Source organism: Microtus ochrogaster, unplaced genomic scaffold (genome assembly GCF_000317375.1).
Source record: "Microtus ochrogaster isolate Prairie Vole_2 unplaced genomic scaffold, MicOch1.0 UNK5, whole genome shotgun sequence".
Classification (NCBI taxonomy): Eukaryota; Metazoa; Chordata; class Mammalia; order Rodentia; family Cricetidae; genus Microtus; species Microtus ochrogaster.
This window is the reverse complement of record NW_004949103.1, coordinates 410,639-432,782: the sequence shown is the minus strand read 5'-3', so window position 1 is coordinate 432,782 and position 22,144 is coordinate 410,639. Positions and strand designations below refer to the sequence as shown.

At 53.3% G+C, this 22,144-nt stretch overlaps 1 non-coding gene and 1 pseudogene across 1 annotated transcript; both read right to left on the bottom strand.

Annotated features, from left to right (window-relative positions):
* Window positions 1–10,536: 10,536 nt before the first annotated feature.
* LOC113458164 lies at window positions 10,537–10,693 on the bottom strand. The gene has a single exon (XR_003378590.1). It is a non-coding gene; the product is annotated as a U1 spliceosomal RNA (small nuclear RNA).
* Window positions 10,694–20,707: 10,014 nt separating this feature from the next.
* Window positions 20,708–20,815, bottom strand: LOC113458161 (annotated as a pseudogene).
* Between the last annotated feature and the right edge of the window lie 1,329 nt (window positions 20,816–22,144).

Here is a 22,144-nt window from a genome sequence, read left to right as displayed (position 1 = left end):
TCTCCTCATCTGAGCCCCAACCCCAAGATAGGAAGTGGCGGATGGAAAAGGGGGTTTTCTAGGACTGAGCACCAATCTCCTGGCAGGATGAGTCCACCTACTACAGGGTTCTCAGGAGTGGTAGAGTCTCTGCTTTGCCCAAGAGGTTTCATGGGACACCCCTCCTAGCCAGTTTTCACTTCTCTCCCTGTGGCTCTGACTCAAATGCCCCTGAACACCAAGCCTATGATTGGTTATGCAAGTACATAAACATTCCTAGGCACAGGCCTGTGTGTCAACTTGTGGGCTAGAGAGATGGCTCAGTGGTTAAGAGCATTCTGCTCTTCCAAACGTCCTGAGTTCAATTCCCAGCAACCACATGGTGGCTCACAACCATCTGTAATGAGGTCTGGTGCTCTCTTCTAGCCTGCAGGCATACACGTGTACAAAATATTGTATACATAATAATTAAATAAATAAATATTTAAAAAAAAAAGAGCAGCATGCTGGTGAGGAGCTCCTGTCTTCCCTATGTCTGCAGCCCCAGCTCTGCTGCCAAGATCTCCAAGCCACCAAGGGGTCAGCTGGCTAAAAAGCACCGGCTGTCGCCTGAGGAGACTAATTTCAGCTTGGCTCTCTGAGTCTCCTTAAGGTGGACACAGCTCCCCGACCTCCCTAAGCCTACACCAAATTCTACCCCCTGAGGTGTTCAAAGGCAGTGCCTGCTGCAGAAAGCTGGGGCAGAGAGCAAGTGGGTTATGGGAATACAAGCCTCTTCTCCCTGCCCTTCCCCTTTCCAGCAAGGCTGAGCTATAGGGCCGGGTGAGGAGCCCTGGAGCATGCAGTGATGAGCACAAACAATGGCCTGTTCCCAGAGAGCACAAAGGTATCTGGGAGCTGTGGCTCCAGAAGACATGCCAGGCTGAGGGAAGTTTCCTGGAGGAGAGCCCTAGGGAGTCTTAGGGAGGAAGACTTTGCTAGAACAGAGGCAGCCCTTCCCAGTACAAAGGGCTGGGGGGGGGGGGACTTCATGGGGCAGCAGCTTCTCCAAGTGCCTTCTCATCTCCCCAGATAGTAAACAACACTGCCAGGCATGCTCTTGAAAACAGAAGACATTTAAGAACCCCCCATGAGGGTCACTGTATAACCTTCGCCTTGCACTGTACTATGGGGCAAACCCACACCAGAACCCAAGCAGGAAGATGCATGAGGCTGGGGTGAGGCTGCCTTGACTTCCACTCTATCCTTCTACCCTGAGCTGGGGCCTTAAGTCCCAAATTTGGGGATTCTCCTCCCCTTCAAGCCAGACTCAAGGCAAAGCTAAGCAGGGGCCCAGGGCTAACCAGAATAAAAATGATAAAGAATTTCACTCAGGCCAGGCAGTGGTGACGCACGCCTTTAATCCCAGCACTTGGGAGGCAAAGGCAGGCGGATCTTTGTGAGGTCGAGACCAGCCTGGTCTACAAGAGCTAGTTCCAGGACAGGTTCCAAAACCACAGAGAAACCCTGTCTCGAAAAACCAAAAAAAAAAAAAAAAAAGAATTTCACTCAGGGCCCTGGCATATGTCTGCCTGCTCAAAGCACTAACACAGTGTGTGGGGGTTTGGAAGAAAACGGCCCCAAGGGGAGTGGCGTAATTAGGCAGTGTTGAAGAAAATGTGAGCCATTATAGATGGCTCACAACCATCTGTAATGAGGTCTGGTGCCCTCTTCTGGCCTTCAGACATACACACAGACAGAACATTGCATACATAATAAATAAATAAATAAATAAATAAATAAATAAATAAATAAATGTTTTTTTGTTTTTTGTTTTTTGTTTTTTTAAAAAAAGAATGACACCAGAGACCACATAAAAACAAGAAACTGAAGCAAACAAGGCAGGCTCCCTCTTCCAGCCTTGTGAAGACTTTTATCTTGGCTTTGGACCTGCGACTGCCAGAACTGAGGGGTAAGCGTCTATTGTTTCCAGCTCTCTAGTGTGGAGGACTCCGCTAGTGCTGCCTCAGGAAGTGGGCCCAAATGGAGCCTTGCCAAAGTTCTTGATGGGATGCCCAGCTGCCTTGTACTTTGGTCTGACCCACTTCCTGATATGCCCTGCCAGGAAGAGGCGAGCTCTGCAATGCTGCATCTGTCTCGGAGCGATGACCCGAAGCTCGCTTCCCTGGTTGCCATATGTCTCTGGAAGCCATTCACAGCTCTCGGGAATGGGACACCATACTTGCCCAGACGCACCAAAACTGTTGGTATCTCTCCCACCCCCAGACCTGCTCTTCTTTGGCTCAGTCAAGTTGTTTCAACCACAGAGCAAAGGCTAAGCCAGCTACCTGGCCAAGGGGATGTGGTGAGACCATTTCCTGCCCTAGGGCCAGCTCTTCCCAACATCTACATTTGAAAGTTGAAAGCCAGTTTCTTTGAGGCTAGAACTACTTAGGATCTCGCCCTTGCTCTGGAATCACATCTGCAGCTCAGCCCTCCCTACGGGTGTGACTCCAGCACTCCTCATGACTTGGGTCTCACTAAATCTTCAGGGGCCCAAGAGATGAATGACAAACAGTTAGAAAATGGGCTTAGGCCATACACAAGGACACATCTCTCGTGTAGCTATAACTAGCTCATCCCTGAGCCCAGAATGTGTGACTCAGAACTAAACTGATGGACACAAGAGTCTTTCATAGAACTGATGTCCATCCTGGCTGTAGCCAAGGCTCACTGATGTCTTGGGCCTTGACTGGGTGAGACCAGTTGCAAGGCTGGGCCCAGGAGCTAAGCCTCTCCCACACAGCAGAGCACTAAAGGAGGCTCACTACGTCTTTATGTCCTGGGATGTCTGTCCAGGGCCTTCCTTTCCCAGGATCATTGCTCCTAATAAAGGTGCCTGAGCTGGGTGGTGGCATGTCTCCTGTGCTGAGGGGCTGCTGGGAGTGATGAGGTCCAAGGCTCTGGGAGGCCCCCAAACTTGATGCAGAGTCTGCTCTGGCCAGAAGGGGGCAGCACACTGGCTTCAAGGAGGATGCCTGGGGAAGCGTTCCATGATGATGACAACCAGGCCCAATGTGGTGAGGGTGGGTGGGGTTGGGGAGAATGACACGGGCAAAGGCTCCAGGAAACGCAGGCTGGCATGATGCCTGCAGCAAGCCTGCTCTCTTGCCTCAAACCACAAGCCAGCAGAGGCGTTTCAGGATTTACACTTCAGTTCATCACAAATACTGACAAGTTTCCACCTTTTAATTGCTTGAGAAAAAAACTGTCTAGAGTGCTGACGTAGAGGCCAGGTCCACCCCCGGGTTCCTGGCACCTCACCCACAACTGCACCCTGCATCTTCCATGGTCCTGCCCAGAAGATGGCCATGGTCCATGGCTCAGAGAAGCTCGTTACTCCCCACCCAATGCAGCCAGCCTGGGCATTCCAATGGCCTAGGCCTTGCAATAAACTTTGGGAGCTGCCCCCTGAGACTGGCACCCAGTTCTGAGTACCCCACCTAGAGAGCATCTTCTGCCTAAGTGACCACTGTGAACATGCTGGTTCAGGAGTTAGGCAGCAGATTCACGAGGGGCACCTCTGGTTCCATCCCCTCCTCCGAGACTTGTTCTCACTCTGGACCTCAGTTTCCTCGCCTGGGGAATGGGTCCCACAGATCCTGTGTGGGCCATACGGTGAGGTGATAGACAGGCTTACTCCGGGATGCTAGGACTCCCCTGGCAACACCTTGATCAATCACACTGGAATAGGGGAAGTGTCAGAGGAGCGCTTTGGAAAAGCCCCTGCTCGACACCAGGCAAGGCTTTCCCATCACATTCTCACAGGTCTGGTAGATGCTCCATCATTCCCAGCACCCTTAGCTGAACTGCATCCCCACAGTGACAGAATCTGATCCAAACCGGATTCCGTCCTATCTCCACACAGAGCAATGCTGCCCGCCAAGCTTCCCAAGGTCCCATGCCCAGACCACTGTCCCTTCTGAAGGACATCCTCCAGTTCCTCACAGTCTGGCTTCCTTTGGATTCCTCCCCTCAATGCTCTTGGGTTCGGGGATCTCTCTAAGCTCATCCTCTGCATGGCCATTGTCTGTCTGATGTCTGTCCAGGATGATGTCACTATCAGATTTTTCTCAGGGGCCTTGTCTATGTCCCAGTAGCTGGTGCTCCAATACTGCACGGCACTCAGTTCATGGTGCTCACTTGCCAAATGAAACCATCTAGACCAGTAATTCTCAACCTTTGAGGGGGGGTCACATGACCCTCTCACAGGGGTTGCATGTCAGATATCCTGTATATCAGGTATTTACATTGCAACTCATAATAGTAACAAAATTATAGTCGCAAAGTAGCAATGAAAATAAGGTGATTGGGGCGTCACCTTATAACACGAGGAGCTGCATTAAGGGTCGCAGCAGTAGGAATGTTGAAAGCTGCTGATCTTGACCCAAGTACCCACCTTCTCCATCTTAGGAGGGGGAAAGGGTTCTCTTTACACGAATGATGTCCTTGAAGCTATGCATCATGGAGCAGGCACTAATTCTTCCCTGGAAGGGCTTTCCCTCACAGTGTCTGCATTGATAAAACAAGAACACTCTGCTGGGACAGCAGGCACTCATACCTTGCTCCCGAGCTTTCTGCTGATCCTCTGAAGGCCACAGAATAAAGCCAGGGACAAAATCTACCAATAACTTGTCAGCACGCCTGGAGCCAAAGTCTCTGAGATCAGAGTCAAGCTGACCACTGGTTGGACAAAGAATGCAACCAAAGGTAGGGTCTTCCCAGGTGCAGCCTGCTCTACCTCTCCAACTCCCAGTGGCAGAGAGGACAGAGCTCCCAGCCACCAGCCCCACCAGCCCCACCAGACCTTCCCGGGGAAACCTACATCATAGCCCACAATGAAGCTAAAGTATGGGATGAGGAAGACAGAGAGGATTCTGCTCACGGCTGGATGGGAGAGACCCGGGAATCTTTCTGTGTGCCGAGGCTATAAATTTGGTGGCTCACAGCTGCCTATACCACAGTTAATATTCTGTCCTCTTTATGGAGACACTGGGGTAGCCTGAAAGTCTCACAGTTCCAGGGCCCTAGAAGGCAAAGCTGCCAAGGTTTGTTCAGAGCAGCCCCAGGGCCCACCCCTAGACAGAAAGTCCACCCACCGTGAGGACAGCAGTGCCGGGTCCCAGTCTCTGTAGACAAGGCGGGGCTCTGGGTAGGAGGTCAGGGGCCTGGTGGTCACACCAGAAGATTCTGGCAAGAAAGCAGAACTCCGGGCCTCAGTTTCCTCCTTGAGAACTGAGAAGTCCCACGAGCTGTCTGGCTCGGCACGGAGGGTGCAGGGTTCACCACAGTCGCAATGAAGCAAAGACGGGTGATCCTGAAGAGACGGAGTCCCCATCTCTCATGCTCAGTGTTACTCCCGCGCCCAAGGGAGGTATTCAGAGCACCCCTGTCTATGGACAAATCCCACACCTGAACCCCAGGATCCAAGCCGGCATCACCCTCTATCTGGGTCTGCCTATTAATAACCTGTGGAAGTCACCTCCTCTGAGTCACACCCTTGTGACACCCATTCCACCAGACACAGTGACACATCGGCCAGCACCAGGAAGCAATCTGAGGATCGCACAGTGTCTCAGAGAGAGGAAAGCTTGTGCAAAGGCTTGGGGTCAGGACGAGAGACGGCGCACACGCCTTTAGACATACAAGACTGAAGTGCCATTCTCAGGGCACAGTACCCGGCTGAGGCAGACAGGGTCTAAGCACTGGGGCCGAGGCACCAAGCAGGCCTACGCTCCAGTCCCATCTTTGTCCCTTGGTGCTAATGCAAGTCACTTACTGCGAACGGGACTCTGAGGACCAAACCAAAGGGCTCACAAGGACTCTGTCACAGGCGTTTGGCCCAGTACTAGTGCCAAAGTCCTTGGGGTGAGGGCACCCTGCTGAGCTCTGATTCCCAGCACTAGGGCACAGAGACAATGAGGGAACACAGTGGGCATATTGTGTGTGGCCATGAAGTTCATCCTGGGGGGGGGGGCAAGGGTGAAGTGAGGAAGGCAGTCAGAGATCCACCGCCATGGCTTCATGCCAGAGCCATGTGCAGAGGTCAGGGGTCAGCCCTGGCACACTGAGTGAGTACCTGATGTGTCCTGGTCTGGAGCCACTGTACCAGACCTCCCACAGTCTGGTCTATCTGTTGGGGACTCCCAGGATAGGTATCCAGAGACAGCAGCCCTGATCTCTGTGGTCGTGAGTGGCCGTGGCCTGCTCCAGCATCTGTTGCTCAACACTCCGGTATTTCTCACAGCACATCGGCCTCCTTGGGCAACACAGAATCAACAGGCTCCCTGGATCTGCTCAGCCTGGATGAGTTCCAGTGCCCAGGGCCACCAAGGCCCTCATTCTTAGCTTCTCTGTAGCCTATGGGTTCCTGAGGTTATTCTGGTCCCTGTCCAGCCTGCCGCAGGTAGGGCCCATTCAGGCTGAGTCAGCAGACCCCCCCACCCCACCTGCACATTCTCCACATGGGACCTTCGGGTCTGTCTTAACCCACAGGATCTCTTTCCCGTCCCCAGACGGAGTCCCAATTGTTTGATGCTGCTGCTTAATTTTTATTTTCTTAGTTTATTTTATTCCTCAATCTCTTGGATTTTATCACTTTTTATTCCTTAGCTTTTGCTGTTTGTTCTCTATGATAGTGTGGTTCCACACACACACACACACACACACACACATGCACGCACGCATGCATGACAAGAACTCTACCACTCAGATATACCTGCAAACCCCATTTCTGTGGTGCAAAGTCTTGCTACGGTGTCCAGACTGCCCTGGACTCGACTGGCTGAGACAGTAGGTGCGCACCTCTGCAGCAAGCTACCCCTTAGGAAATTCTTAGGTCTCCTTTTAAGGTAACACTTTGCCCTCTCATTGGGTTCCTCTTGGGGTCAACCACACATCAAAGGTAGCACAGGTGATAGCCCAGAGCCTCTATTGGGGTCTCAGTAGGAAGAGGCCGTGGGGAGCTGCGGTAATCAAATCTAGGTCTCAAGATGGATAGTCAGAGGAGAGAGAGAGAGAGAGAGAGAGAGAGAGAGAGAGAGAGAGAGAGAGAGACAGGGACAGGACAGAGGGAAGGGACTAGGGGACACACAGGAATGGATGTGGAGAGGGACCAAAAGCAGGAAGGAGGTGCAGGCCAGACCCTGGCTTGCGGAACTGAGAACTGCTTGTTCCTCCTCATCTGGGAACACAAGGCCTCAAAGGCCTGGTGGTGGACACCATGACTCACAGCCTATTGCTGGCTCCTGTCCTCACCCTCCAGTGTGGGCCCAGCTGTCCTAGCCATTCCCAGACACCCTCACACTACCCCATTGTTCGGAGGCCTTTGTGGGCGGGAGAGGGATTCAGACCTGGCTCTTTCTCAGCACTTTGGTCTAGTCTTTGACAGTCAGAAGAGGCCAGTCAGGGGGAAGGGAGGGTCTCCTCTCTACCCACCCAAAGGCCCTACCTGTCTCCTTATGAGACCAGGCTTCCTACGCCCCACGCTCTCCTGCCTTGAGACACCCTGCCTCAGCCGCAGCAGCAGGCAGCTGTTAAAGGTGACTGAGCTTGGCCTCAGGGTTCAAGGTCTTCACCCAGCACCCTGACATCCTAGCCACTTTCCCTCTGACCCTTGACCTCCCCGTCCATCCTTTCTAAAACACTTTCACCTGGCCTCCCAACCCAGGTCAGATGCCCCATGTTCAGGCTGGTGACAGTGCCTTCAGGATCCTCAGGCAGCAGGTGGGGAGGCTTCTGAAGACAGAGGGCTCTAATGGCGTTTATGTCCCATCCATTGTTCCCTGAGCCTGATTCTTCAAGCCCTCCTGCGGAATGGAGACATGTCCAGTCTGAGTCCTTGACCACCACAGCCTCAGATCCATGTTAACCCCAAGTCCTGTGCTCTCCTGTGCACAGACTCCATATTCCCAGTGTGGCAGTGCCTGGCCTTGTTACCTGTCCCCCATTTTACCCCCCACCCCGCTCCGGAAGCTCCCGGAAGTAAGGTGGCTTCTAGTGGTCAGCAGAGCTCAGGTCTAAGCCTCCACGTGGCAGTCTCTCTTCCTGGGTACAGACTGTCCGTAGGGGCTGAGGCACAGCTCTGTCAGTGCTGTGGACACAGCCTCAGGAAGTCAAGTCTGTCTCTTTCCTCCTGAGAGAGACCTAGCTGCCACCATCAGCAAAAAGAACCCCAGCCTGGGCTGTGTGGGGAGCAAGCTGGGCTGGACATAGTCTGAGCCACTAGCCCCAGTCCTCTTAGGTTTGCTCCCTGTCCAAGGGTCCCTCTGTGGCACCTTACCCCCTCCCTAGTTACTTTACCTCTCTCCCCCCACAGGCCTGCTTTTTCACCTACAGTTACACTGCTCCCCAGTTTCCTCAAAGGCTACTGCCGTAGGGTGGGGAGATTGAGATGGTCTCCAGACCCCAAAGTGAGTTTTATTTTCCCAGTCTTTGAGACAGGGTCTCACTATGTAGCCTCAGCTAACCTACAACTTGCTATGTAAGCCAGATTGGTTGCAAGGTTGTAGCCATCCTCCTGCTTCTGACTTCTAAGTGCTAGGGCTAGAGGGATGTAGCACCATGCCCATCTCAACGCGATCCTTAAAAACACAAACCATAGGACTCCCCCAAGGAGATGGCTCAGTCAGCCAGCACTGTCCACACAAGCATGAGGGCATGAATTCAGATCCTCAGCCACCCACATGAAAAACCAGGTGAGACAGTGTACAACGGTGATCCAGCACTGGAGGGCGGACAGAGACAGGGGGATTACAAGGCCTGTCAACCAGTCAATTTAGCTGACTTGCCAAGCTCCAGGCCCAGTGAGAGACTCTGTCTCAAGAAATAAGGTAGAAAATGATACAGGAAGACATCCAGCACCAACCTTGGCCTCCACATCCATGTACACAAATGTACACATGGGTTTCCCTACAAAAATATAAAGACACAAGCAAACATACACACAAAAATCACAAACACAACCTCAGTGCTCCCAGGACCCACACTGGCCAGTACCATTCCGTTCTCCCCACTTCTGACCAGCAATCATTTCCTGTCCCCACTCCACAGGGTACCTCATGTACCATTGGCGGTCCTGAGTGGGCTGAGGCCTGGGCCTGGAGTGGATCTCTTCCTGTGTCTCTGGACCCCAACCCAGGCTGCTCCCTTGATGCCCAGCAGAAAGAACCTTGATTGTGGAAGGGATGTCTGAGGCAGGGCCCAGAGGTGGGGACAGGGGAATGGCCTTTCTCAACCCTCTTCCTCCTCAGGCAACTTCCTGTCTCCGGAGTGGGCACAGCCACCGCCAACCACAGCACTTCACCCTTCTGGTGACATCTTTGAGAAAATGGGAAGATTGGTGTCAGAGATTGAACTTTCCTGAAGCTGGGGGTCTCAGGGCTGAGCTCTGTCCAGTGGACACAACGGCAGACTTCACAGCACGTAAAACCAGGGCCAGGCCCCACTTCCTTGGGCAGCCATAGCCTTGGGTCCGAGAGGGAAGGGCTCAGGTCTAGAGAAGCCTGGAAGGCCGGTTTGTTCCAGATGGCTCCTGCCCTGAGGTTCCAACCCGGAGAAGCTCTGTAGAAGTCCCAGCCCTGGCATGTGCTAGGCTCAAAAGCTAGAATGGGGCTCCCTGGAGCTGCGCACTCACCCCACGGGTAGAATTGGACGGACTAGCAATACGATTGGGCAGGAATCCCCAGGGAAGGTGGCCAGCCGGAAGCACAACATGAAGTCCTGAGACAGGGCGGGTGCAAGTCACAAGGTAGTTTCAGGCCGAGGCCTGACTCTCAGCACCTTTATCTCTAGTCAGTGGGGAACCTGGACAGCCTGACACCAACTATGGAGGTCCTCAGGCCCTGCACAGATCAAGTTCCCACTGGGTCACTACTATGTATCCCAACCCATCATACACCCCATGAGGCTAGACCTTTTATGCCTGCGCTATACAAAGCGTGAAAGACCCCAGCTCACACAGCATGGTCTGATAGAAGCTATCTGAACCAACCCAACCCCAGGAGGCCATTAATAGGCTTTCTAGAGATTTCTGATAAAAAGAAGGCAATGGCAACAAGGAGCTGAATCCCTCACTCCGCATGGTCAGACCCAGGCAGTTGGCCTCGGACCTGCCTGCCCGGGCCAGGCCTCAACACGGTTTGCCTAGACATCAGGTCAATGTCAATCACTTCCCTCTTCCAGAAAGGAGCTCCCTTTCCTGGATTCAAATGGGTGTGTGTGTGGAGGGGAGCAGACAGGGTCAAAGGGCTGCTTCTGCTGTGCCTCTTCCTGCTCAGTGTCTGGCACTGCGCCTTCTAGGGCTGAGCTCCCCAAATCTGCCAGCTCAGGATTCCAGGCTAGCTTTTCCAAGATGCCAGCTCACCCCACTTTCCTAATGGCTGCAAATTCCACCTTCCCCAGGGGCCTCTTACAGGTTCCAGTTCTTGGGGTCAGCACCTAAGAAGCCTCTGGCAGGCAGCTTATGGGAGACTTCAATTTTGGCCTCAATGTGTATCTTTTTCTTCTTTTTATTTTTTTAAGATGAGAGTGTGAACATGATCGTCCACTATCACAAATTATGAAGTCCCTACATTTGGGGAAGCTGCAGGGGTCAGCACATCTAAAGGACAATGGCTAAGCCTTGCCCCAGGAAAACCACCTTCATGATCACGGTACCTCCCCTTCCAGGGACTGTCAATGTGTTTCTCTGAGCAGGCGCCGTCACAGAGAAGGGCACTGTTTCAGTTTAGGGCAGGGCCGCATGGTTGTTCAGGGCTTGGCAACTGTTCTTTCTACCAGAAAGAAGTCCCTGCCAAGCCGGGCGGTGGTGGTGCACACCTTTAGTCCCAGCACTTGGAGGCAGAGACAGGTGGATCTCTGTGAGTTCAAGGCCAGCCTGGACTACACAGAGAAAACCTGTCTTTAAAAGTAAAAGTCCTGCCAGGCGGTGGTGGCGCATGCCTTTAATCCCAGCACTTGGAGGCAGAGGCAGGTGGATCTCTGTGAGTTTGAAGCCAGCCTGGTCTACAAGAGCTAGTTCCACGACAGGCTCCAACGCTTCAGAGAAACCCTGTCTCGAAAAACCAAATAAATAAATAAATAAATATAAAAATAAAAGTCCCTTGTCTCCCAACCTGTCCTGCTGCTGAATGAGACCAGGCTTAGGAGTGGTGGGTCCCTGAGGCTGAGTGGCAGATAGTGGCCATGGGAGGGGCTGTGGCAGAAACTAGAGAGGTTTGTGAGAGGCCCCAGCACAAGAACCCACTGCTGTCTGGGTGGAAAGTCTGCCAGCCTAGGCGGCACAGCTTCCAGGATGACAGGGCCGTGTTTGTCTTCAGTGTAGGTGACAGGAGGGGCAGACCAACTTCAAAGAACCTGGCAGAATCCTGCACCACCACTGCCAGCAGCTGCCCAACCCACCCAGCCTGCAGGAACTGCCCTGCTCAGGAAGGCCCTGTACCTCTCACTTTGAGGCCAACACACAGAGTCCCCTATTGCCTGAGTTCCTGATGGGGGGGGTGGACAGATAGGTCATGGCGATACAGTTATGAGGAGGCACATGGCTCAGGAGCAGGGCAGGCAAGAGGACCCCTTGATCACTATCCAGATAATTATGTCTTTAACAACAGTTCCTTCTCAGAGAGCATGGTGGGATGGGCCAGACACTGAGGCACTGCTTCTCCCGGCAATCCTTGTCCTCACACCTGTGGGCCTGACCATTCCTATGGCCCAGGCTTGGCTTTGGGCCCGGTACGGAGAGCACACAGCACGTGAGGGAGGGACATTAGTTCGGATAAGCAGCCCTCTGAAATGGAGTCTGCCAATGTCACAGAGGCTGGGAACAGGATGGAGTGGCAATTCCCAGATCCTTCCCCCCTTCCATCCAGGTATCAAATGAACTCTGAGTGCTGCTCTAGACTTCCGAAGCTATGAGGCAAAGCTGAAACCCAGCCCAGCATTCTAGGCCCCCAGACTAGCCCTGGCCTCCTCCCACCCTGTGGAGTAGGCAGCTGTAAGGGCTTGGCCATCTCCTTACCTGCCTCAGCATGGTGGGTAGGGCCATAGCGAAAGCCCAGGGTATGGGGACAGGTGTATTGCTTCTCTTTGATATACTTTTTTTATATACCTTTTTGTTTTGTTTTGTTTTGTTTTGTTTTGTTTTGTTTTGTTCATGACAGGGTTCCTGAGTGTCCTATCTCACTCTGTAGATCAGACTGGCCTCAAACTAAGAGATTCATCTGCCTCTGCTTCCCGAGTGCTGGGATCAAAGGCATGCACCATCACTGCCCAGCTAGGGACAGCTGTCCTTCCAATACCACAGAACAGATTATAATACCCTGAGGTCCAGACTGGAGAATCCCCCAAAATAGACCTGTTGACTGTTCAGGGACAAGAGCATGAATCCCCACCTCAGGCCTGAGGACATTGCCTTGAGAGGGCATCTCAGAAGCCTGTGACACTTGAAGTTTGAGGGAATTCTCATTTAAATATCATATGAGCCAATCCTGATGTGATCCCATTTCACAGGGAAGGTGCTGAAGCCCCCAAACGCAAGCTGGACAAGGCCTGGAAACACGGTTCTGTCTCGGTTCTCGTGACAACTCGGTGCCTTTGGTGCTCAGCCTCTGCTCTGAGAACCCCAGAAAACCAGCCTGAGCTGGCTCAGCCCTGGGCCATGAGGGAGCCCAGCTCTGGTCATGGCATGCATAGCACCAACCTGGCAGATCCCAGGCCAACAACCACACCCCCATCTGCAGGCTCAAGCAGGCAAACACCCTGCACCCGACTCAGCCGCCTAAAGTAGGCGTGTTTGGTTGTGGGCCACCCCAGCATGCCCAGCCCGTGTGTGCAGTAAACGTGATTCACAGGGAAGCAGGCAACAGTTCTCGGAATCGGAGTTTGACCCTTGAGCACGGGAGTGTATGCCACAAGGGTGCCTGTTAGCTGACCTCTCCAGGTGAATGCCCCAAGTGATCAAGCCAACACTGTTCCTGGAAGCCAGCTAGCAAAAATCACTCAGGTATGCCTGGAACCGTCCGCAGCCAGTTCATGGGGATCAAGGAGTTGCCTCTGGATCCTGGGGCCAGTGATTACAACACGGAGCAACAGGAAGTCCAAACATTTGGTGTTGGAACCTCAGAAGTCAGGGTGAAGAAGACAAAGGTAGCTGGGATGGCTTCTGGGCTCCCATGATGGCCCTCAACCTGAAGACCAGGTGGCTTTCTGTCTTGTTCCTATTTTCCCTGGGGTTCATGAGTAGGGGTGGGGGTGGGGGACTGACACTGAGCCCAGGCCCAGTCACGTGACTCTGAACCTTCACGTTGCTTTACAGAACAGAAAAGCGAGAGTTGAAAAGTATAATTTGGAGCTGGAGAGATGCCTTAGAGGTTAAGAGCACTGACTGTTCTTCCAGAGGACTCAAGTTCAAGTCCCAGCACCCACATGGTAGCCACAACTGTCTGTAACTTCAGTTCCAGGGGATCCAACCTCACACAGACGTAAGTGCGGGCAAAACATCAATGTACATAAAATAAATAAATCATTGACTTAAAAAAAAAAAGTATAGCCGGGTGGTGGTGGTGCCTGCCTTTAATCCCAGCATGGGGAGACAGATAGGCAAATCTCTGTGAGTTCAAGGTCAGCCTGGTCTATAGAGCTAGTTCCAGGACAGCCAGGGCTGTTAAACAGAGAAATCCTGTCTCATAAAAACAAAACAAAACAAACAAATAAACAAAAAACCAAGTATAATTTGCCTGGAGGCCCAGGGCCCTGGTCATGGCAGCGGCAGCAGTATTTCTCTGGGCTTCTTCATCTTCACTGCCCCCTAGGCACAGGCTGACAGGCAGTGAGAGAGGTAGAGGGAGAGCCTGGAAGGTTCCCACAGCTCCTAGGCACCCCACTCATGGAACCATCTCCAGTGCATTCCTTGGGTGCCCAGACAGCACCATGGAGGACTCCTGAGGCCCAGCGGGTACCTAACTCTCAGAGGCAGTCTCTCAGGTTTGGAAAGTGTGTTTTCTTGCTCTCCAGACTTCTCCATGCTCCCACCATGCCTGGCACACACAGGGCACTTAGGTCAGTGACCTCCCTGGCGTGTCTGTTCCTACCTAACAGTTACGTGTCCAGCCCATAAGCCTTGCCTTCCTGGCCTTAAGTTCCCCATCTTCTCTGCCCGGGCTGCCCACTTCCCCTGCCAAGCAGGGTTAGAATAGAGCCCTACATTCCTCTGCCCAGGGAATACGGAGGACATGAACCAGCCAGACGATGACAGGAAGATAAGGCCTGTCAGAATCTCTGACCCTTGGTCCCCTCACAATGGAGCTTTGAGGAGAGAACCCACACTGGCCAGTCCTTGTGGACACAGGTGTTTGCCTGCAAGACCAATGCAGGCGGGAACCTGGAAACCTGTCCTTTGCCCCAGGCCTCTCCAGGCTTGACCTCACACAACCTCAACCACAAGCAGAAATGGTCCATTGTCCCTGTGTGACAAGAACACACAGAGGAAGCACTCCCAGGATCCGAGTATCAGCTACACACCACTAGCAGACAATGGGCACTCATAACCACCCTTTGGTAGAAAGTGGTTCCCAGTCCTGTTACAGATGTCGTGGAGGTTCAGCAACAGGAAACAAACTGACGAATATCATGTAGCTGGATTTGAACCCAAGAGCCCAGCCTGAGTTTATGCTCTTCCTTCTCCCTGTATGACTAAAGCAGGTGATTCTGACTCTCTGAATCGCCTGGGCTTCCTATCCGTGGGCTTACATGTGCACATGCATGCATACAGGGGCAATGAGACGCTGGGGGTTGACTCAGCCCTCCACTTCCTCTATCCATGTGAATAGGAGGGGCCAAGACAGTTCTGGAGTCTACCTGCCTTCCCTCTGTCTTTCTTAGCCCAGCCCCCTGAGTGGGGGCTTCTGTATAACTCTATAGGGGACACCCCCAAAAGGCTAGACTCTTTGGACTCCCCTCCTGCCAGGTGGCTTTGCCCATCAGAAACTACCCTTTCATTTTGTCCCCTCTGCCAGGGTCTGTTTCCATCCAGAACCCAGGACCAGGTCCCGGAGAGACAGAGGGGCATGGGAAAGGAGGTGGACAGATCTGTGGTTCTCAACTCCTTGGGGCCACTCCTGGGACCCAGGAGTGGAGAGCTGGATCTGAGGCCCTGGACTGGGATTCCCTGCCAGGAAAAGAACACAGTCCAGCTCCTCCTGTGGTCCAGAAGGACCTAAGCCACTGAGTGAGGGCTGGCACTCAGCTAGGCCATACAGAGTTGGCACAGGGACCTGAACCCATGCTCCTGCTCCCAGCCCCGGACCTAACCCCTGGACCCATTCTGTTGTGAAACAATTCTGTGCATTTCCCCATTGACCCAGCAGGTGACAGTTCCAGAGCCGCTTCAAGTGGGATTTCATGCCAGAGGTCCCCACAGTGCCCCAGACAGGGTAGTGTCTCAGGACCGCTTACTGGGGTCACATGTCTAGGCGGTACAGAACCACCAGTATCAAGCAAAGAACAAACAGATGGGCAGCAGCAGGCGCTCAGGGTCACGAGAAGGGGCAGAGGGAATTGGCTCCAACCGGGGTTTCAACTGATTAACAGCCAAGGCGCAGGGCTGCAGGAAGGGTGGGCTGCAGGGCGGAGGTGGAGACCCACATGTCGGCTAACCTACAACTCTCGACCACTCTTCCATTCTCTCAGAGAGTCATTCTTCCTCAAGATCTGAAAACTCCCCACACCCCATCACTCGTGCATCAGTCGGCGTGAATCAGCTCTAACAGGTGGCTTTTCTCTCAAACTTCTCTGACGGAAGGAAAGTTTGTATTACCAGGAGGGAATGGAAGAAAATTAGCCTTTTGAGTCTTGGAAGCCCCTCTAGATGGGCCCTGTAGCGGGTGCCAGAGGAGCGGGAGGGACACAGGACACCACTTCACCTCCTGGACTGAACCGCCCAGACCTAGGACTAGGATGCCGCCGCTGTTTACCCCACTCCCACCCCACGGCGGGACACAGGTCCAAAGGAGCCAGGCAGGTCTCTGAGACACAACTGCGGCGCCCATGTCCATGTCCCGTCCCGAGACCCATACGGTGCCTTACCGCCGGTTCCCAGCCCACGGGCTCTGCGTCCGGGAGGCGGATCCCTGCTCTGCTGCCCAGCTTTGCGGCTGGCTGACCTGGCAGCCAGGCACTCCGGCGTAGGCCCCGCCTCCGAGTTGCCCCCCCCCCCGCACCCCTCCCCCCGCGCCGCCAGCCCCCTCCCAGGTTCAGGTCCCGCCCACGCCCTTTCACTCCGCCCCACCCAGGACTTGTTTCTCTTGCTTCTCAACTTGTTCCCTCTCCTTCTCTGGCAACGTAGTACAGTGCAGGCTATGGCAGCGCAGGAGATTGGTTGGTGTACTAAGATGAGGGGTTTGTAACCAGCAAACTGTAGATACTCGCTAGATCTAGGTTAATGACTACACACACACACACCTTCTATCTAGTGGCCTCCTTCAGAATCTGTCTTCTGGCTGCAAACTTGCTGGGTGGGTCTGACTCCAGGCACCAGGGAAGGACACCTGGTCACCTGGCCACTTGGTCACTAACCCCTCAGAGTCAAGGAGGGTTTGCTGGGAACCTCTGAAGTCTTTCTGAGGATTTTTCAGCTATGGCCAGTGCTGGGTTCCAGTGCTGTAGTCAAGGACACAAGATCCCCTGTGCACAGTCACTAAGGACTTTGACTCAGCCCATTTGGCCCATCTGTAGACCTGAAGGACCCCATTTAAGGGGCAGGGATCTGGAGAGGGGTGGTTTCCTTGGAGGAGATGACTTCCTGAGGGAGCTCTGAGGCCAGGCGAGAATGTGAACCTGGAGTGAAGCCAGACTTGAGAAAAGTGGAACCTTCCAAAGAGAAGGCTCACTGTGTGGGGGTCAGAGAGGGAATTATCCCCAAAAGAACTAACTCAAGGTCCTAGATTCAGAAGCTACGGGCCAAGGGAGGACAGGCTCTGACTGGGGGACAAAGGGAGCTGCCCAGGTGTGGGGGACCCAGCAGCTGCAGAGACAGGGGCTCCGCTGGCTGCTCCAGACCAGGCTGAGGCTGGAGGAGTTGGGTATGAGTCATTCACCCTGAGCTATGGGGGACTTGGAGAACAGCCAGACCTTGGGGGGGGTGTAGCTGCACAAATTTGGGTCACGCCTCTGTCCACCTGTCCCAGGGCTGCTCAGGTCCAAAGGGCCCACGCTCAGCCCCTCCACTTAGCTCTTTGATGTGAAGCATCCTTGCAGGCAGAGAGGTTACTGGGTGTAGGGGAAGTGGCAGAGGCCATAAAATTAGATGACTGAGCATCGAGACCAAATATAGAGAGGCTGTTGCCCAATAGGAAAATGCCAGAAAACCTGGAGAAGTTTCAGCCAACAGGTGATGGGATGCGGTCACCCCCCAGGTAACTGAGAGAGGAGCAGGAAGTGTGCCCAGAATCCTGGCCCTTCGGCCCTCAGATACACACTCATCACTCCTGTCTCTGGCCCCAGGGCTCACACCGCTTGCCCACAGCTTAGTGCTGCTCATGGATCCGAGTGGTAAGGAAGCAGGTGCTGACTGGCTAAGATGCCCACCCTCTGGGGTACCCATCATGCCCCCATCTCTGGATGCCCAGGTATCACTTCTGAGTAGCTGAAGCTGCCTGTGACCCTCTGCCCACCCTGGGTTGCTTCACGTCCTGTAGAGAAGGCTATGGGCAGAGCACTTGGCTGTTTGGCCCCGAATTACGCACTTTCAGCCCTGCCTCTGTCCTCTGTCCCCATCTCACACAGTCACCTCACTCCTGGCTAGACACATCCATCCCTGGTGTCGAGTTCAGTTAATCAGACGCATGAGTCCATAAAGGACGCTGCTTGGCACTGAAATGATTCACAGCAAATCCTAACCCACATAGCTAATAGGAAAATGGACATCGATGTCATTGGGTAGCAGTGCAGCTCTTATCCCCAGAGCTGAAGGAGGGACGGAGGTCAGTAAGGAAGTAGAGCAAAGACAGACATTGGTGCCACCTGCAGGAACCTGACTGAAGGCAGAGGCAGGGTTGGCTTCCAGATACGGAGTTCAGAGAAGACAGACCCAGGAGCACAGAGAATAGCCATAGAAATGTAGTTCAGGGGAGGCCTGAGGAGCTGGGCACACAGAATTTCCAACCTGAGCTGAAAAGACGGGAGGATGTGCAGGACAGACCCCAGGCTTCCGTGAGCAGAAGAGAGGCAAAGCCTCCTTACCAGCCATAAAGAAGGGGGAGCAGGCTCTGCAAAGCCCATGTGTAGTGAGCCATCCTCCTGCATGCCTATCCCTCGCCTGCTGAGGACCGTGCTGCTGGTCTGGTGGGCTCTTCCAGGACCCAGAATGTGTACCGACAACTGCAGTCTGGCAAAGGTGCAGGATCATGCAAGGGCCAAGACCAGGCAGGAGGTCAGGGTGGGTCATAGACTGTCCTCTAAGGTTCTCAACCTGTGGGCTGCGACTCTTGGGGATCACATATCAGATATTTACATTACAATTCGTGACAATAACAAAGCTAAGGTTGTAAAGTTACAACAAAACAATTTCATGGTTGGGGTCCCCCAGACATGAGGAACTGTATTAAAGGGTTGCAGCACTAGGAAGGTTGAGAACACCTGCTCTAAAGCAAAGTTGCCAGGCCATCCTCTTCCTGGCCATTGGAGACCACCTTAGCAGCTCACCTGGCAACCCCTTATCCCAGAACCTCTTTCCCCAGCCAGGCAAGGGTCCCTTTCATTTCCTGTCCTCACACCCCATATCCTGTCTGTACTTCTGTCTATCTGGCGGTCCGACTTGCTTGTGCCCAGTACACGGCCCTTGCCAACCCTCAGCTTACCTCTTCCTCTCCACCCACCTGCTCCTCTCTGGGGGAATCCGCTATGCTCTCTCCTCAGAGGTCCCCATAGCCTGTCATCTTCCCAGAGCTGAGACCCTGTCCTTAGGTGAGCCCAAGCCTCTCCAGCCCCACTGGCCTTCCTGGGAGCCTCCGTTCACTGCTCCCACTCTGAGTGGTCACACTGTCCCCTTGCTGTTCTTCCAACATTCCAGGCACACTCCCAGCTCAGAGCCTTTGCTCCTGCTAGTTCCTCCGAGCTCACTCCTCCTCCACACACACACGGAATAATCATAATAATAATAATAATAATCATAATCATCATCATAATAATAATTCTTTATCTGAAAACAAGAAAGTTCTTTCCTTACTTATCTGTCTGTCTGTCTGTCTGTCTGTCTCTCTGTGGGGGGGGCGCATGCATGGAGAGGTGACAGGTCAATGTCAAGTGCCTTCCTCAGTAGTTTGCCGTATTTTATGAGACGGGGTCTCTCAGTGAATATATAACTTGCCAATTCAGTTAATCTAGTAGCCAACAAATTATAGGGATCCCTTGTTCCCATCTGTCCCCCAAAACTGGGGTTATAGGTATCTGCCACTGCACACAGCACATGAGTACTGAGGATCTGAACTGAAGTCCTCATGCTGGCATGGCTGGGCCATCTCCCTGGCCCTCCTTGATTCCTCCAAGATTTGTCCACCCCCTCATGTCCCTTTCTCTTCCCCGGTCCTGTGAACTCCAACATGTGACATGACCAGACTTCCTTTAGGATGTCATCTTACTAGGGGAGACCTTGCTGGCCTCGGTCACTGCTGTGTTGCCAGGTGCTCATCCTCTTCCTGGATTAAAGTAGATGCTTAATAAATGTCTGGTAAACGAGTAGTCAAAGCCAGTGGAGAGCGTGCTCCAGGGGAGGGCCCACTTGACCAATCATGTTCTGAGGAAACATTAGGCCTGCTTGACCAATCAGGTTCCTGTGTCTGAGGAAACATTAGGCTGACTTTCTCATTTCTATCCCCAGGAATGTCACTGTTGATTTTAACAAGCACCTCACAGCGAGGCTGCTTCCCCTTGGCAGGCCTGGTTCTGGGTAGGACCAAAGTGGAAGGCTACTGGTCACTCATTTGGGTGACAGCAGAAGGCAGGGCAATCCATAGACCAAAGCATTGAGGGTGGGCATGGAAGGTACTCTCACGACCTGGGAACCTTGGGATGGAGTCAACTCAGGCTAGAATCTCACTGGGAAGAGGTGTATGGGAGAGAGGGTTGGCCTCAAACAGACATGGAGACATCAGGCGGACCATGAGGGCAAGGCTGGGCTGCTGGGAGACTGGCCTAAGAGCACACCTGGCAGGAAAAGCAGGCAGGGTAGGAGCTGTTCTGAGTCTTGTCCTTTTTTTTTTTTTTTTTTTTTTTTTCAGATTGGATGTGACATTTACTACTAAACATGATTTGGCAAGGTACAGGAGAACACCGTGAAAGCCCTCAGGATCGCCGCTTGTCCAGGGGACCACAATTAGGGATGTATTTGACCCCATAGCCATCAGGAATGAGTCGCTTCTCAGCAACCATGTCTTCAGATTCATCTGCATTAAACTTAGTAAAGCCCCATTTCTTTGAGACATGGATCTTCTGGCAGCCAGGGAACTTGAACTTGGCTCTATGAAGAGCCTCAATCACATGTTCCTTATTCTGCAGCTTGGTGCGGAAGGACATGATGACTTGCCCAAGGTGAACCCTGGCCACTGTGCCCTGGGGCTTCCCAAAGGCACCACGCATGCCTGTCTGGAACCTACATTGGCGACAGCATTGAGATCAGAGACTTGAATAAGTGCCAGAACACTGTCTGCAAGGTCCCTTAGGGCAACCCATACAGGTAACAGGCTGCGTATGCTACCAAGGAGGCTGCTGTTTGCAACCACTGCACACTGGGTCTCATCTTATCCAGGGCCAGAGCCTGTGGCTCTCTCACACTGGCCTGGCTCAAGGAGACAGGACATGTTCTCTTGCACTGGCATGAGAAAGCATCAAGGTAGAGGTAGGGGCAGAGGGTGGGTAGTGAGTGGCTGAAGGGACTTTTACATGCTAAGTTGTAGATGGTATGGGCACATGCAGGGCCTTGATGCAGGTCTGGGTTCTTACAGGCTCTTCTCTATTGCGCCAGTCTTCTGTGTGCCCTGGGAGAGCCAGCTAAGCATCCCTGCACAGGAGGTCTCTCCAGGCTGCCATGCCATGCCCACATGCATATGTCCCTTTCAGCTTTTACCACACCCTGCAGGGTAGGGCTCTGCCAGTCAACACAGGGTCCTGCTCACCTGGCTCCAACCTGTGAGCGTTTGACCAAGCATCTGCTATCTCTTGTGCCTGGCCAGGCTTCTTGGCCAGTCAGAGAGCAGATGAAGCTGCAGGAGGCTTCTTGAAGATAGCAGGACCAAGCTGGAACAGACCTGGGAGGGCTTTCTTGGTGAAGATGCAGTGTTGGACAGAGGGAGGATGGGGCCAGGGCCACAGCCAGGTGGAAGAGCCTGTGAGCACCCCAGAGTTTCCTTTCCTTTCACGGACCTACCTGCTCACGGCTGTCTGACTTTGGTGACAAGCCCAGCGTGGTTCTGGCTTTGCCCGCTGAAAAGTTTATCTGAATCAGTTTTCGATCTAGAACACCGTAAAACCTCACCTAGTTGAAAAAAATCCTATTTAAAAACACAAACCCCGTGGGCGGCAGACCCTGGCCTCATGCGTACTGATGTTTCTATTTTTACCCTCCAAACATGCTCTCAGCCCCCGGAGCCTGATTTGGAACTTGAAAGCAGCCTGTGCTATTCTGGGTTCCACTTCCGGCCTCGGTGGGGTGATGGAGGCGGTGTTTGTCCACACAGACACTGCTCTGCCCTCTGCCCTTCCCGCACCCCACCTCTGGTCTCCTCCAGCCCTCTTTATCCACATGACCTTCAGGAAAACGAAGGGGTCTGGAAGGGGAAGACCACAGGCTTGGGTAGGGAAATTGTGGCTTTCCACAGTGTGTGGTTCCCCATTATACCCAGAAAGGGTCACCAGTCACCTAAGCCAGTGGTGTAAGGAGAAGTGGCCACTGTGATTCCAGGGACACACTCTACAGAAGCACAAAAATGAATTAGCCCGAGGCACAGGTTCGTATCAAGTTCCATTGTTTACCCAGACCTGATGGTGTAACCACAATGCTTGAGATGCTGAGGCAGGAGGACTACCAAAGTTTGAGGCCAGCCTGGGCTACATAGTGAGTTCCAGGACAGTCTGAGCC